This window comes from Physeter macrocephalus, chromosome 7, assembly GCF_002837175.3.
Source record: "Physeter macrocephalus isolate SW-GA chromosome 7, ASM283717v5, whole genome shotgun sequence".
Taxonomy (NCBI): domain Eukaryota; kingdom Metazoa; phylum Chordata; class Mammalia; order Artiodactyla; family Physeteridae; genus Physeter; species Physeter macrocephalus.
This window is the reverse complement of record NC_041220.1, coordinates 66,266,068-66,281,722: the sequence shown is the minus strand read 5'-3', so window position 1 is coordinate 66,281,722 and position 15,655 is coordinate 66,266,068. Positions and strand designations below refer to the sequence as shown.

Here is a 15,655-nt window from a genome sequence, read left to right as displayed (position 1 = left end):
TTTTTTCCGGTACGCGGGCCTCTCACTGTTGTGGCCTCTCCCGTTGCGGAGCACAGGCTCCAGACGCGCAGGCTCAGCAGCCATGGCTCACGGGCCCAGCAGCTCCGCGGCACGTGGGATCTTCCCGGACCGGGGCACGAACCCGCGACCCCTGCATCGGCAGGCGGACTCTCAACCACTGCACCACCAGGGAAGCCCTCCAGCATATATTTTAGTAGGCAATGGCTTTCCTACTAGGCCTCTAGAAGAATGGCATCCACTCTTTTGCTGGTGGGGTACCTCAGAGTGAAAGTTTGGCCTTTGTCTTCACAGTCCCCATTATTCACGAGCAACCTAGAAGTCTATAACATATAATTTGTCATTTTGTGGAAACTTTGTGTGTTGCTATTGAGTGATTTATGGGAACAAATGACTAACCTAGCAAGTCAGTCTGGCTGGTCACCCAGCATAGGCATCTAGACTCGGCAATACTGTTCCTGGTTCTCACCCGTTCTGTGGGAGATAGAGTAAAATACAGGGTCCTGTGTGAATTTTAGAATTTGTACAAGTGATTTATTCAACATATATTTCTTGACCAATGGTATGGGGATACAAGAATGATTCCGCCAGGGCTTCCCTGGTGGCGCAGTGGTTGAGAATCCGCCTGCCGATGCAGGGGACACGGGTTCATGCCCCGGTCCGGGAAGATCCCACATGCTGCGGAGCGGCTGGGCCCGTGAGCCATGGCCGCTGAGCCTGTGCGTCCAGAGCCTGTGCTCCGCAACGGGAGAGGCCACGACAGTGAGAGGCCCGCGTACCACAGGAAAAAAAAAAAGAATGATTCCCCCAAAAGGAAAGAATTCTTGCTCTTTCCAAAAAGGTAGATAGATAGATAGATAGATAGATATAGATATATGTCTGCTATGTATCTAGAATTAATGGGAAATATGAGCATACATGCCATCGCTGCCCATTTGGCTTAATCAGGATGGACATTGCTAATTGATCTTGGTGCTCTTTCCTGCTGAGTCCATGTTTTAGTCTGCTTGGGCTGCTGTACAAAATACCATAGACTGGGTGGTTCAAACAATAAGAACTGATTTCCCCCAGTTCTGGAGGCTGGGAAGTCCAAGATCTAGGTGCCGGCCAATCCATTCCTAGTGAGGCCTCTCTTTTTGATTTGCAGACGACCATCTTGTATCTGCACATGGCAGAGAGAGAGGAAGCAAGCTCTCTGGTGTCTTGTCTTATAAAAGCACCAAGCCCAGTCATGACGACTCTAACCTCGCAACCTAATTACGTTCCAAAGGCCCCGCCTCCAAACTATCACATTGGGAATTAGGGTTTCAATATATGAATTGTAGGGGGACACAAATACTTAGTTCATAGCAGCCCAGTTATGGCTTCAGGAACAAAGGACATCTGTGCTTCCTGTACGTCTTCTTCATAGGGCTGGTATCAGAAATGAGAGCATACTGTTTTAACCACTGATTTTGACAATTTTATATTCAGAGCGATGCTTTCTATTTATACATTTTTTTTCATGAGATACTTTTGGCATTATTATTCACTTAATTCATCCAAGGGACTAAAAACATTTTGGAACATTACAGGATGTCACAAAGGGCCTAATGTGAAGATTTAAGTGGAAATCCTCTGAAGTTAGAAAAAAAAAAAGGGAATTTTAGCCAATATACACACATAGCTGAAAAGGTGTGTGTTTTGCGGGGGAGGAGATAAAAGTCAAAGTTGAAACCTGGCTTGCTCCTGGGGTCCGGCTGAAGGGGCGTGGGGTGGTGTCAGCGATAATTTTGCACATGGGCTCGCAGACCAACTTGCACCGTCTCTGAGGTCCCAGCAGAGGAGGAAGCTGGGATGAGAAGGCCAAGGTTGGTTCTGGCTGCAGAGCAGAGACACAGAGACACAAGGCAAGAGAGTATGTGAGGCCAGGGCTCCGGTGAGAAGGAGGGATGGGGACAGGGACCGCTTCTGGCCCTTGACTTGCCCTGAGTCTGTTTGCACGTTTCCCATTTTATCCAAGACATTATGTATCTTGCCAGAGCCACACACTTAGTATATGTACTTTGAGTAGCTCTTCTCCACATTTTGAGTAATAGGTATCCATTTGGAAAGGAAGCAACAGACCAAAAGAAAAAAGGGGTTCTAAGACAACTTCATTTTTCTGTTTATAGAAAGGGGTGCTTGGTTTGCCAGAAGACAGCAGTGACAGCAGTCCTGGGTACAGAAAAAGCTACTATATAGTTCAGATGCTGGTAAGTCAGTTATAGCATTTATGTTTCCTAAAAGAATTGTTACTTTGGATCAGGGTTTCTCAATAGCGGCACTATTGACTTTTGGGGCTGGATAATGATTTGTTGCCGAGTTGCCCTGTGCATTGCAGGATGTTTAGCAGCATCCCTGACCTGTCCCCTCTAGATGCCAATAGCCCCCCTATCCTCCATATGTGACAGCCAACAATGTCTCCAGACATTGTCAAATGTCCCCTGGAGGGCAGAATTTCTCCCAGGTTAGGAACTTTTGTTTTTAATAATTTACAAGAGAAGTCCATACTTGAATGGTTGAAACTTAGCACTCTGGTAATATTTGAGGGACTGGTAAAATATGAGTGTGTCTGAATTTTTCAAACCTCTTGTGTACTGAACCCAAATAGAAATGTTTTGGATTCAGCGAGAACAGATTTTTTTTTTTTCATGTAATATTCTTCTGTCATACCAGAAAAATTCGGTCCTGGGCTAAGTTTAGAAGATATAAAGCTGAAACTAACCATTTCAATTCTAATATCATCCTGAAGGAAATCCTAAAATAACAACTACACCAACAAAAAATTTAATCATTTAGGACATAATGACTAGGATGTTTGTAGGCTCTAACTCTTGCCTAAAAAGCTCTGTGGCTCCCTTAGCAAGACCAACAGAACTTGGGCTCAAGAAAAACTTTGACTTATTTATAGTTTTTGTTCATGGCACTTTACTACTCTAATGGGAAACTGGTGATGAAAATAGGCCAATGGAGACAAGAAGGATATAAAAATATTAGACCAAATGGAAGGACACTGATCAGTCATGGGGTCTGTGGAATATAGCTCACTTGTGCCAAAAAGATTTCTTTGTTGGAGATGTCCTACCATTGTGACACACTGGTAATAAAGGGGAGAAAAATGAAAGGACAGAAAATATCTAGCCCATCTTAACTGTTTAGTCAAAGCACCAGCATGCAAATGACTCTGGTGGTGGGTGGCAGTGACCAGGGTACAGCAGGGATCTAAGGATGCTTTAGGACCTTTCCACCTGGGGAAACTGACATGGACCTGTCCCCAGGAATTGCTTCCCCATTCTCTAAGTTTGTATCTCAGAGGACAGATGGCATTCAAAATGTAGGCAAATCAGGCAAAAGCCAAACCAGTTTCCCAGTTTAGCCCAACTTCAACCACACTTACCTATTGCATGTCACCCCAGTCTCAGATGCTCCCTTTATCTCCTACAGAAGTCATATGTGCACTGCTCCCTCAAAAAAACAAACAAAAAAAGAGGTTCTTTTAGGCCAAAACTGTCAATCAGCATGGCGCTGCCTGTATACCCCAGCCAGGAAGTGCTTTCTCTAACTTGATCTCTCTGTCCTTCTACTTACAGCCAATTCAAAGACTAAAAGAGCGACCAGAGAACACTTACGACAGGAAGGCAGTGCACTTGATAGCTTTGTGGCCTTCCAGTGTTTTTGGAGCGCCCGATGGAATGAGACCCACCTTTAGCACGGTGGCACGTGTCCAGTTTCTGCCAGTGCCTATCATTCCTAGACAGAGTCCGTCCACCCCGGCTCTTCCCTTGTTGGGAAGCACAGCTCTGAGAGGCCCTGTCCTTGCACCCTCTGCCCAGTCCAAGACATCGGAGGGAAATGGAGAGGCCTCTGTACTTGGGAACCTGGGGACCGACTGTGGTGTGTCAGCCAGGTTTCCCCTGACATCCCAAGTTCTGACTACTCCAGGTTTCCCCACGAAGGGAGTACTGCACAGCAGCAGCTTCCCCCCATCCCCGCCTCCCACTAAGGAGCCCCGAGGAGATACGTAAGCTGAAGTGTTCAGTGCTCCCTTCTCTTGGGAGAAGACACAGACCCACATCTGCCTGTGCCGCTGTCTGCGTGTGGAAGCAAATTTCAAGGGAAGCATTCAAAGCTCAGGAGGTCCTGGTCATAGTCAATCACCCCGGGGATGTATCCTGTGAACCTATTTTTATTACAGGATTCACCTCAATCACCAACTCCCGTAGAAATGAAGTTCTTCTCTAACGAAGTGCCATAGAACCAGGAAAGCAATGTCGGCACGTACACTTTGAGGCAATTTCTCACTGTTACCTAAAAATAAAACAGCACAACTTCTAAACCATCTCTGAAAAAAAATTTTTTTTTTCAGTCAATTGCAGGCAAAAGTGGGAAGCCATAGGAATTTGCCATCTGTTGCCCTTTTTATTTTTGCATTTTTTTCCCGTGCCCTAGGGATTGGAATCTCCTGTTCTCAAATTGTCTCTGTCAAATCTGGAAAGATTCTTTTTTTTTTTTTTTTTTTTAATAGATCAAGTCTTGTTAGTCTTTTTCTAGTTTTTTAAAATTTATTTACTTTATTTTATTATTTATTTATTTTGGCTGTGCCGGGTCTTAGTTGCAGCATGCATGTGGGATCTGGTTCCCAGCCCAGGGTTCGAACTTGGGCCCCCTGCATTGGGAGCAAGAAGTCTTACCCACTGGACCACCAGGGAAATCTCTGGAAAGATTCTGATGTTGGTCATTTATGCTTTTAATTCCGACAGTACTCTTTAGACTACTGAGATAGTTCTGATGTCGTTGGTCTCCAACACTTGAGCTGTGGCCACCAGAGTAAAAGAGAAAGCCCAGATGATAACAGAGTAATTCTAAATTGCAAAATTCTTAAAAGAAAAGCCTCAGGAAAGAGCTGTTTTAGCAGGAAATTTTTTAAAATATATCAGTTTTCGGGACTTCCCTGGTGGCACAGTGGTTAACAATCCACCTGCCAATGCAGGGGACCTGGGCTGGTAAGATACCACATGCTGCGGAGCAACTAAGCCCGTGCGCCACAACTACTGAAGCCCACGCGCCTAGAGCCCGTGCTCTGCAATAAGAGAAGCCACCGCAATGAGAGGCCCGCGCACCGCAACGAAGAGTAGCCCCTGCTCTCTGCAACTAGAGAAAGCCCGCACTCAGCAATGAAGACCCAACACAGCCAAAAATAAATAAATTAAAATAAATAGAATAAAATGAAAATACATCAGTTTTCTTCTCAGTTAATTAGAGTCTCCTTCAAGTGGAAATAGCTGCATTGACAATGTATCTTCAGAGAGTGAATTGGTAGAGATGATAAAGGAGTGAGCATGAATTAGAAACTAAACTATGCCACCTATGCAGACGGCTGGAATTGAAAAGCTGCAGCAACTACTCAATTTGATAACGGTACAACTGACAGAGAGTCGCTCAAAAATTTTAGTGGTGCTTGTCTGCAGCAAATGAAATGAAAAACTTAGAGCTGACTCAAAGGAGGAAGCTAACTACTCAATAAAACAAAAGTTGATCTTCTGTTAGACAGTTTCTGTTGCAGAAGGTAAAACCATCCTGTTTGGACAAGGTTGAAAGGACAAAGCATATGTCTTGATAGAAACCTTTCTATGAACTGGTTGCACAAATCTTGAAATTGGAAGAAAGAAGAATGATGTTAAACACATCAAAATGAGGATTTGGTTATTAAGACCTAATACACGATCAAGCAGCATTTTATGGGCTTAGAGCTGTGGTGTGCTGGCAAATGTTTAACTGGCTCTCTGGGAGGATAAAGCTCCAATCTGTGGTTTTTGCCATGACATCACTAAATACAGTTTTGAAGAGGTGTGCAGTAGCACACCGTAGATAGTATTTCCTCCATACAGATAGATAAGAGTCAGCATAAACATCCTCAAGAGCATAGATAATAGTACAGTAATTAGGAAGTGCTGAATTGCGTTTAGAGTACTTATTACCTATGTTTTTTTTTTTTTAATTGATTTATTTTTTTTAAAATTAATTTATTTAATTATTTATTTTTGGCTGCAATGTGGCGCACAGGCTTCTCACTGCAGTGGCTTCTCTTGTCGCGGGGCATACAGATAGATAAGAGTCAGCATAAACATCCTCAAGAGCATAGATAATAGTACAGTAATTAGGAAGTGCTGAATTGCGTTTAGAGTACTTATTACCTATGTTGTTTTTTTTTTTTAATTGATTTATTTTTTTTTAAATTAATTTATTTAATTATTTATTTTTGGCTGCAATGTGGCACACAGGCTTCTCACTGCAGTGGCTTCTCTTGTCGCGGAGCCTGGGCTCTAAGCCCCGCAGGCTTCAGTAGTTGTGGCTTGCGGGGTCTAGAGCACAGGCTCAGTAGTTGTGGCGCGTGGGCTTAGTTGCCCCGCGGCATGGGATCTTCCCTGACCAGGGCTCAAACCCGTGTCCCCTTCATTGGCAGGCGGATTCTTAACCACTGCGCCACCAGGGAAGCCCTACCTCTGTTTTTAATATAATTTATTTAATTGTAAGTTTATATAATTCAATTTTAAATAATGGCCATGTTTAAAAACCAGCTCACAAAATCCCTAAAAAATTGACGAGCAACTCCAGCACACCACTAGGCATGAAGATTAAATCAAAAGGCAAAAAGAAGCAGACACAAGGGAATCTTGCAGTACCAGAATGACTATATTATTGTATTTCTAGACATAACACAGAAACATTAAGAAAAGTTGAAAAATGAAAGTGGAAATAGAAATCCTAGTGCTTACAAATGTAAAGTACCACAGGAACTTTTCTATACTGTACTGCATGTAGGAAAGCATGGTGCATTAATAAAGAATCCAGAAGAAGAAAGTAAAAGGAAATAAACAGATGGGGCTGTCATCACCAAAGCATGTGTTAGAATGGGATGAAGAAATAGGAGAAAAGAAAAACATGCAGCTGGGCAAATACAGAGCAACCTGAAAGATTTAATGCAGCCCTTTTGTAATTTGGAATAATTTTTTGTACTTCAGAGTCTTAGACATCACAAAAGCTCTTGCAGTAAGAAACAAACTTTTGAAATGTAAGTTAATTCACTTGCTTTATAGACTTGCTGACTTTCAAGGGAGATTGAGAGGAGAAAACATTTTCAAAATCCAAGTTAAGTAGCTGGGAAAACAATCACTTTCACTTTTTTCCTACACTGCAATCTTCCACTCTGAAAAATAGGTTAGCATTTGAAGGGGATCAGGATGTGCCACCCCCAAATGTGCCACATTGGCACACAGATTATTTTGAGCTGAAGGCAACTGAGAATAAAAAGCTACAGGAAAGTTCTCTGCCTTCCCCTTATCTGCCTGAAAGCAGGCTATAAATTTCCCTTTAGGAAGGTGTGTCCCCACTGTTACCAGGAAGAGAAGAAAACTCTTATCATCAGAGACTGGGAGTCAACACTGAGATGAGTTTGCCTAAACAAACTTTATTAAAATAACCCTTATCTTCCATTAGTCCTCCAATACATTTTCTAGTCACTTCTCTACAATTTATTGTCCTTTGAACCTCAAATCCCCTTTCCTTTGTAAAAATGGTAATATATGTCCCCAAGTCTAGACACTTCTTTAACTTTTCTGTGAACTCCTGTGCACATAAAAAACTAATAAATTTGTATTCCTTCTCTCCTGTTAACTCTGTCTTTTGTCAGTTAAATTCAGACCCCATTCATGAAACAAACCTAAGAGAGTAGAGGAAAAATTTTCCTCCTCCACACAGTAATGGTAACTCAGTGCCTTTCAAAGGTTGTCTAAAGGCTTAACTGTGCTTACTTGATATCAGATGCACAGCCCATCACTAATATCCATTCTCTTTCCATGGCTGACATCACTAATCAAGCAGGGTACCTTTTCTCACTGAGTAAAATGTGGTCTCATGATCTCAACCCAGTACACCAAGCTGCCATACAAGGTGCAACCTACTAGCCAATTCTGGCTCAGGCACGTCATCAAAAAGACCTTGAATAAATGAAGATCTGCTAAAAAGTAAAAACAATAGAAATTTCATGTGGTTATAAGAAACACACAGAAATAATCTAATCTACCACTGCGGAAAGTAATCAACTGCTTAAAGGCAAACTTACAGCTGCAGGGACTTCAAAACCAAAAGCTGCTGTTGCACTAATTGCAAAATTTTCATCTAATACACAAGGGCTTGGAACAGACCCTAATGGTTATTTTATCTCCATTAAAGGCAACTGGATAAGCAGGACATTAACAGTAGATTCAGCTTCTGTGCTTGTGTCCAACAGGAAACATTTATATTTCAAGCCTTTAAAAAATTTACCATCATTTAGACATAGTCAACAGATAATTGGTGAGGCTGATGCAGTAATAAATGCTTAATAGATAAATCTTCCCCATCTGTAATTCTTTAACAACAGGGATAGATTTCAGGGTACAGATTTCTAAAACACAACAGTCCTCCAAGGTCATTCTCTATTCTAATATCCTTTTGCCAATGAATACAATTTTTAATTCATGCACTTATAATTCTCTCACAATTTGATTATATTTTAATTTAATCAGTTTGGGCGATTTCAATTAAACAAAATAGGAAAGATAGAAAATAGAGACCAAAGCCCAAAACTTTCAAAGTTTTTTTTTTTAAATGCAAAGAATGATAAAGAATCAGATTTGCTGTAAAATAGATAGCTAGTGGGAAGCGGCTGCATAGCACAGGGAGATCAGGTGGGTGCTTTGTGACCACCTAGAGGGGTGGGATAGGGAGGGCGGGAGCAATGGGTCTGTTTTCATCCAAGTTCCTACAAATCACTTCTGAGAACGCTTTCAAGTCAATCTGAACAAAAGTAACCTCCTTTCTTAAAGAAAAGAAAAAGAAAAAATATATACAATTATCACAGGAGCATAGGCATTATCACACTAACATAAAGCAAATGAAAGTCAGAAAGAATGAAGAAAATGTATGGAGAACATGGCTCAAAAGAGTATTCATAAAAGAGGACTTCAAGTAAATGTTTCTTTGCCCAAATAAACGTAAATACAGTGGAGCAGATCTGTTGGTTTTGTAGTGAAGACAGAAACAAGCTGTGGTGTCCCAAGCTCTGTTCCTTCTGGAGGCGTCATTACCGGCAGACCCTCTCAGACCCTCTGTAAAGCTAAATACGGGTCAGAAGGGCTTAAAATATTGTCAAAGGTTCTGCCACATAGGAATCTAGAAAAATGGTACAGATGAACTTATTTGCAAAGCAGAAATAGAGTCACAGATGTAGAAAACAAACTTACGGTTACCAAGGGGGGTAAGGGGGGGTGGGATGGATGAATTGGGAGATTGGGATTGACTTATATACACTACTATATATAAAATAGATAACTAATAAGGACCTACTGTATATAGCACAGGGAACTCTACTCAGTGCTCTGTGGTGACCTAAATGGGAAGGAAATCTAAAAAAGAGTGGATATATGTATATGTATAACTGATTCACTTTGCTGCACAGCAGAAACACAACATTGTAAAGCAACTATACTCCAATAAAAGTTAATAAAAATAATAATAAAAAAAGGTTCTGCCACATAATGTGAAAGTGAGTTCTCTAAAAAAACAATTATTCCCTCCCAAATGGTTAATCTGTTTCCAACACACCACACATGCAACACACACAGACACGGGTCAGAAGGGCTTAAAATATTGTCAAAGGTTCTGCCACATAGGAATCTAGAAAAATGGTACAGATGAACTTATTTGCAAAGCAGAAATAGAGTCACAGATGTAGAAAACAAACTTACGGTTACCAAGGGGGGTAAGGGGGGGTGGGATGGATGAATTGGGAGATTGGGATTGACTTATATACACTACTATATATAAAATAGATAACTAATAAGGACCTACTGTATATAGCACAGGGAACTCTACTCAGTGCTCTGTGGTGACCTAAATGGGAAGGAAATCTAAAAAAGAGTGGATATATGTATATGTATAACTGATTCACTTTGCTGCACAGCAGAAACACAACATTGTAAAGCAACTATACTCCAATAAAAGTTAATAAAAATAATAATAAAAAAAGGTTCTGCCACATAATGTGAAAGTGAGTTCTCTAAAAAAACAATTATTCCCTCCCAAATGGTTAATCTGTTTCCAACACACCACACATGCAACACACACAGACACACACACACACACAGGAGAGAAAACTTAAAAACTCAAAAAGAAGGAAACTCTGAGAACAAATGGACATAATAAACATTTTTGGTTTAAAAACTCAAGGAGTGCTTAAGTTTATTAAATGACATTTTACCCTATAGAGAAATTTTGACTCAGGAAGGTAAAGTTAGTGGAAAAGAAACAAAAATGAACCATACAGATCCATATTACCCCTTAACTAAGGTGGGAAATTACTTATCTCTGTATTAACAAAAATAAAATACCTAACCAGAGAAAAACACTCATTATGATCAAAACAGATTTATCATGAATAAGCACTGGTGGATAATATATGAAAAATTTTACTCCATTACTATTAATTGCACAAAATGCCCATGTTAATTAGCTACTTATAAAGGGCATTCCTTTAAACATTTTGTAAGAAAAAGGCCTTTTGAAGGGATAATGAACGTTCTATGTAAGTCACACATAAAACCAAGCAATTATATGCCTATGCCCCTAGATTTCATAGTGAAGACAGGAACAAGACGGCTGCCCTCTCTCATTTTCTTAAGGGCTCATCATTATAACCCCAGGGATGGCTGGGAGAAATCACCCCAGATCATTCTACATGATGACCCATGAACTTTGCCTTCTTGAAGGGATGCTATAGTGCAACCCACTCCATGGAATGCAAGTTCTTTATAATTTTTGAAGTCTCAGGCTTCAAAATTAATTACATGCAATTATTATTTGGTCAATGTCCCTAATTCTGTTAAATTTGTAATTACTCAAAGCAGATATTGACATCTTTGAAACCACGGGCAGAAATTCTCAGGTTTCTAATTTGAATATGAACAAATAAATAGAATTCATTTATCTAGTCAGTATTTATGGACTGCCCTCTATATGCCAACCATCGATCTAGGCACTGGGAGTCAGAGATGAGCAAGACAATTTTCCTGCCCTCACAGGGCTTACTTTCATTCTTGGAGGTGTAGAGACACAAACATTTGTAGACAGTGATTGGTGTTACAAAGTGAATAAAACAGTGTGATAGGATGGAGGCTACTGGCATATTGGCTGTTAGGGCTGTCCTTCAACCCCTGTCTCATTCCCACCCCACCTTGCTTCTGCTTCATTCCTCTCTGCAGTGAACTTTCTCCACCTCTCTGTTCCATATCTGGTGTAGACGGCTACTCCACAGCCCTCCAGTTCACATCTTCCTGGTTTAAGAAGCTGGAAGAGAATATGAATATAAATTCCTGGAGCAGAGAATCTGGCCCATCTTGGGTCAGGGGTGCAACCCCTAGTCCAATCAACTACTATAGTCAAGACAGGAACATTTAGAAAAAAAAAGATAAAGTTTACTTGCAAAGAGTACAAGGGAACAGCCTTCCCAGATTAAAACAAAAATGAACCAAAAAAACCACACAAGTATTTAAAGGAAAAGAAACTCAAATTACAAAGGTTATGACAGTTACGCTTGTCTGCTCATGGTGGGAAAACAGCAACTTTCCCACATGACTCTCAGTTTCACAAAGGTCATGATGTATCTTTAGATAGCAGCATGGCAAAAATCAGGGACAAAATTATTTTGGCTAGGGAGTCCAGGTTTACAGGAAATAGTTAAGGCTTTATTATTGGAGATCAGAACCAGTCAGAATGACTCCAAGTTTTTTGGTTTATCTCAGGGTGCAAAGCTTTGTCCCGAATTTGATACGTGAAGTGCTCAGTTATACTGGAAGCAAGACCAAGTGTCAGCTTTTGTATCTACAATTCACAAGCTACAAACATAGCAGCCAGGGCCCATCCCCAGCTAAAGGGAGGCAGTTAAGGGGGTTGCTCTGAGCTGAACAGACTTCCAAAAGAAAATGTTTACTGCTGCCTGGGCATGCTAAGCCAGGTTAAGCCTAATTATATAGCCACAGAAGACTATACTGCAGATTTCTAAGTCTTCACATTTGACTAGAACTTTCTATAAAACACCTTTACGTGGCTATTTTTAAAAATAAGTACTTATTTATTTGGCTGCGCCGGGTCCTAGTCGCGGTATGCCTGCGGGATATAGTTCCCTGACCAGGGATCGAACCCGGGCCCCCTGCATTGGGAGTGCAGGGTCTTAACCACTGCACCGCCAGGGAAGTCCCTCATGCCTATTCAGACAGTCAATCCTCAAAACTCTGTAAGAAAAGAATACTAGTTAAAACTTATTAAGCACTTTAGATATGTGCCATCAGTTCTTGAGCATTTACAAGCATTGTTCTCACACCTTTACATATATTAACTCTTAGTAATTCACTTAATCCCCATAATATTCCTGTGAACATAAGGTACGATTACTATCTCGTTTTACAGGTAATGAAATTGAAGCACACAGGGGTTAAGTAATTTGCCCACAGTCACACAGCTTAAAAGTGGTGTAGTTGGAATCTGACCCCAAGTAACCCAGCTCTAGAGTCCATGCTTTTACTCACTCTTCTACACCAGGGGTCCCCAACCCCTGGGCCATGGACCGGTACTGGTCCGTGGGCTGTCAGGAACCGGGTCGCACCGCAGAGGGTGATCAGCAGGTGAGCGAGGGAAGCTCCATCGGCTGCTCCCCATTGCTCCCCATCGCTCGCATTACCACCTGAACCTTCCCCCCACTGCCGCCCCCATCTGTGGAAAAACTGTCTTCCACGAAACTGGCCCCTGGTGCCAAAAATTTGGGGACTGCTATTCTACACAGCCTCTCTAGAAATGAATGTTATTCCAATTTTACAGATGAAGAGATAATCAGTACTCAGAGATTAAGGTACTTGCTGAAGGTCAGTAATAGGATAAGTGACCTCAAGTCACTTGAGTCTAGTGACCTAGAATAAGCTGAGATTTTAAATCCAGTCCTTTGACTTTAAGCCAGGTTTCTTTCAATACTAACAATCACAGCAGCAGCAACAACAGTTGACAATTATACAGGGCCTACCATGTGCCAAGCACTGTTCTATATACTTTACATACATAACTAATTTAATCCACAGCTCGATGACATAGATACTATTATTAGTCTCATTTCACAGAGGAGGAAATTGAGGCGTAGAGAGGTTAAATAACTTGCTGAAGGCCATATAGCTGGAAAGTGGCAGAGTCAGGATTCAAACTCAGGCAGTCTGTCTCCAGAATCTAGACTCCTAACCACTAACCACGTCTTACACTGCCTCTTTATGCTCTATAACTATCTTCCTCAGCAGGATCAGTAAGGGAAAAGACGGAGGTGAAGGACACTAACATTTACTGGTTATACTTTCACATGTGATTCACTGCTCCTCTCTCTCAGGCCTGTTACCACTGAAGGATTTATACTTTGCATTGACATTAGTTTGGCCATGACTTGCTTCGGCCATTGAAAGGTGAATGAAAGTGATGCCACTTCTAAGCAGAAGTTCTAAGAGCCATCGTGAGGTTCTGCCATCTCTCTTTTCCCTTTGCCAAGAGACCTGCCTGTCCGAGGAAGAACCTGCTTCTTCATTGTTGGTCTTGGAATGACGATTTGGAGCAGAGTACAGATGACATGCTAAGAACATGAACGTGAACAAGAAGTATCCTTGGGAGACTTCTCGGGTGGCGCAGTGGTTAAGAATCCGCCTGCCAATGCAGGGGACATGGGTTTGATCCCTTGTCCGGGAAGATCCCACATGCTGCAGAGTAACTAAGCCCGTGCGCCAAAACTACTGAGTCCGTGCGCCACAGCTACTGAAGCCCATGTGCCCTAGAGCCTGTGCTCCATGACGAGAAGCCACCGAAACAAGAAGCCCGGGCACCACAACGAAGAGTAGCCCCTGCTCGCCGCAACTAGAGAAAGCCCGTGCGCAGCAACAAAGACCCAACGCAGCCAAAAAAAAATATATATGGTTCAAGAAAACAAAAGTATGCAGCATCCCATGATCTCCACTTCCTGGTATTCATGCCTCTGTGTAATTGCCTCCCAAGAGTGGGCAGGACCTGATTTGTTTCTAACCAGTTGACTATAGCATGGTGATGAATGTCACTTCTGTGATTATATTACTTTAATTTTATTTATTTTTGGCTGCACTGGGTCTTTGTTGCTGTGTGCGGCTTTCTCTAGGTGCGGCGAGCGGGGGCTACTCTTCGTTGTGGTGCCTGGGCTTCTCACTGAGGTGGCTTCTCTTGTTGCAGAGCACAGGCTCTAGGCGCGTGGGCTTCAGTAGTTGTGGCTTGCAGGATTAGTTGTGACATGGCATGTGGGATCTTCCCGGACCAGGGATCGAACCATGTCCCCTGCATTGGCAGGCGAATTCTTGACCACTGAGCCACCAGGGACGTCCCTATATTACTTTGTATAAAACACAGTCTTGCTGGCTGACTGGGGCTAGAGCTTTCCCTTGCTGGCTTGATGAAGTCAGCAAGCATGTTGAGGGAGCCCATGAGGCAAGGAACTAGGGGTGACCATTAGTTGCTGAGGGCAGACTTCCTCCAACTGCCAGTAAGAAACTGAAGCCCTCAGTTCTACAACTGTAAGGAAATGAATTCTACCAACAACCTGAATGAGTGTTGGAAGCTGATTCTCCTCCAGTTGAGCCTGCAGATGAGAATACAGCCTGGCTGCCACCTTGATTGCGGCCTTGGGACCAAAAGCAGAGGACCTAGTTAAGCTGTGTTCTGACTCCTGACCCAAAGACTAGGAAGATAATAAATGTGTGTTATTTTAAGCCATTAAATTTGTGGTAATTTGTAGTGCAGTATAGAAACCTAGGTAATACTTAAGCTTTTATTCATCTCATCCTGCTTTTAAACAGGCTAACCATTTTTGCTGCAAAACAGTTGTCTACATTTTTTTTGTTTTACAGGCTTTATTTATGCAACCTCATTTTGGGTTTAGAATAAGAGGGTAAAAAAGAATCAGAAAGTTCCACTCCATGTCCACCACAACAACTAGTTTGCATCTCACCTTCTCCCTGATACTAGGCAACAAGTTATTTCACAGGGTATTAGCATGAAATGTCACAGAGAGGTGACAGAACTTGTTAAGAGTCACAAAATGGTGAGTTTTACCCCTTTAGATATCCCACTAGATTCAGAGAATAATACATTTATTTAAATAAATCTAGAATTAAAAGCCAGAGCTGAAAAAAGACTAGCAAAGTAGATACTGGAACTCACTTGTTTACATTCTCACGGTAGAAAAACATAATTACAAAGTGGTCTTATGTTTTTGTAAGGAGCAAAATCAAGAGTAACATATAACTGTAGCAAGGTCAATGTTTAAGCTTTTTCAAACTAAAACAACTAGTCACGGTTGCTTAGAGTGAATATGGAAAAACCTATGTCTAGACAAAATGAGTCAATCCGCAGGAAGGGAAACCACATTTAAGATAGATATGTGTCATACCTTAATATTTTTCTCTCTGGAAACATTTTAATTTTCATTTGGAAAGGTTATAGAAAATCCCAAAGTTTCTGAGTTGTAGAC

The 15,655-nt window shown here is 41.7% G+C and overlaps 1 long non-coding RNA gene across 6 annotated transcripts in view; it reads right to left on the bottom strand.

The window, feature by feature from the left end:
- The window catches only part of LOC102973750 (uncharacterized), an 18,719-nt gene extending 4,418 nt beyond the window's left edge, over positions 1-14,301 (bottom strand). The window contains exons 1-3 of one of the 6 annotated variants that reach the window (XR_008617813.1): positions 11,312-14,301; positions 3,437-4,347; positions 1,358-1,879 (exon numbers count right to left, since the gene is read on the bottom strand). This is a non-coding gene — a long non-coding RNA (uncharacterized lncRNA). Of the gene's footprint in view, positions 1-1,357; positions 1,880-3,436; positions 6,077-11,311 lie in introns of those variants that run through there. The other 5 variants (XR_008617814.1, XR_008617815.1, XR_008617811.1 and 2 more) reach the window with 5 other exon arrangements.
- Positions 14,302-15,655: the final 1,354 nt, after the last annotated feature.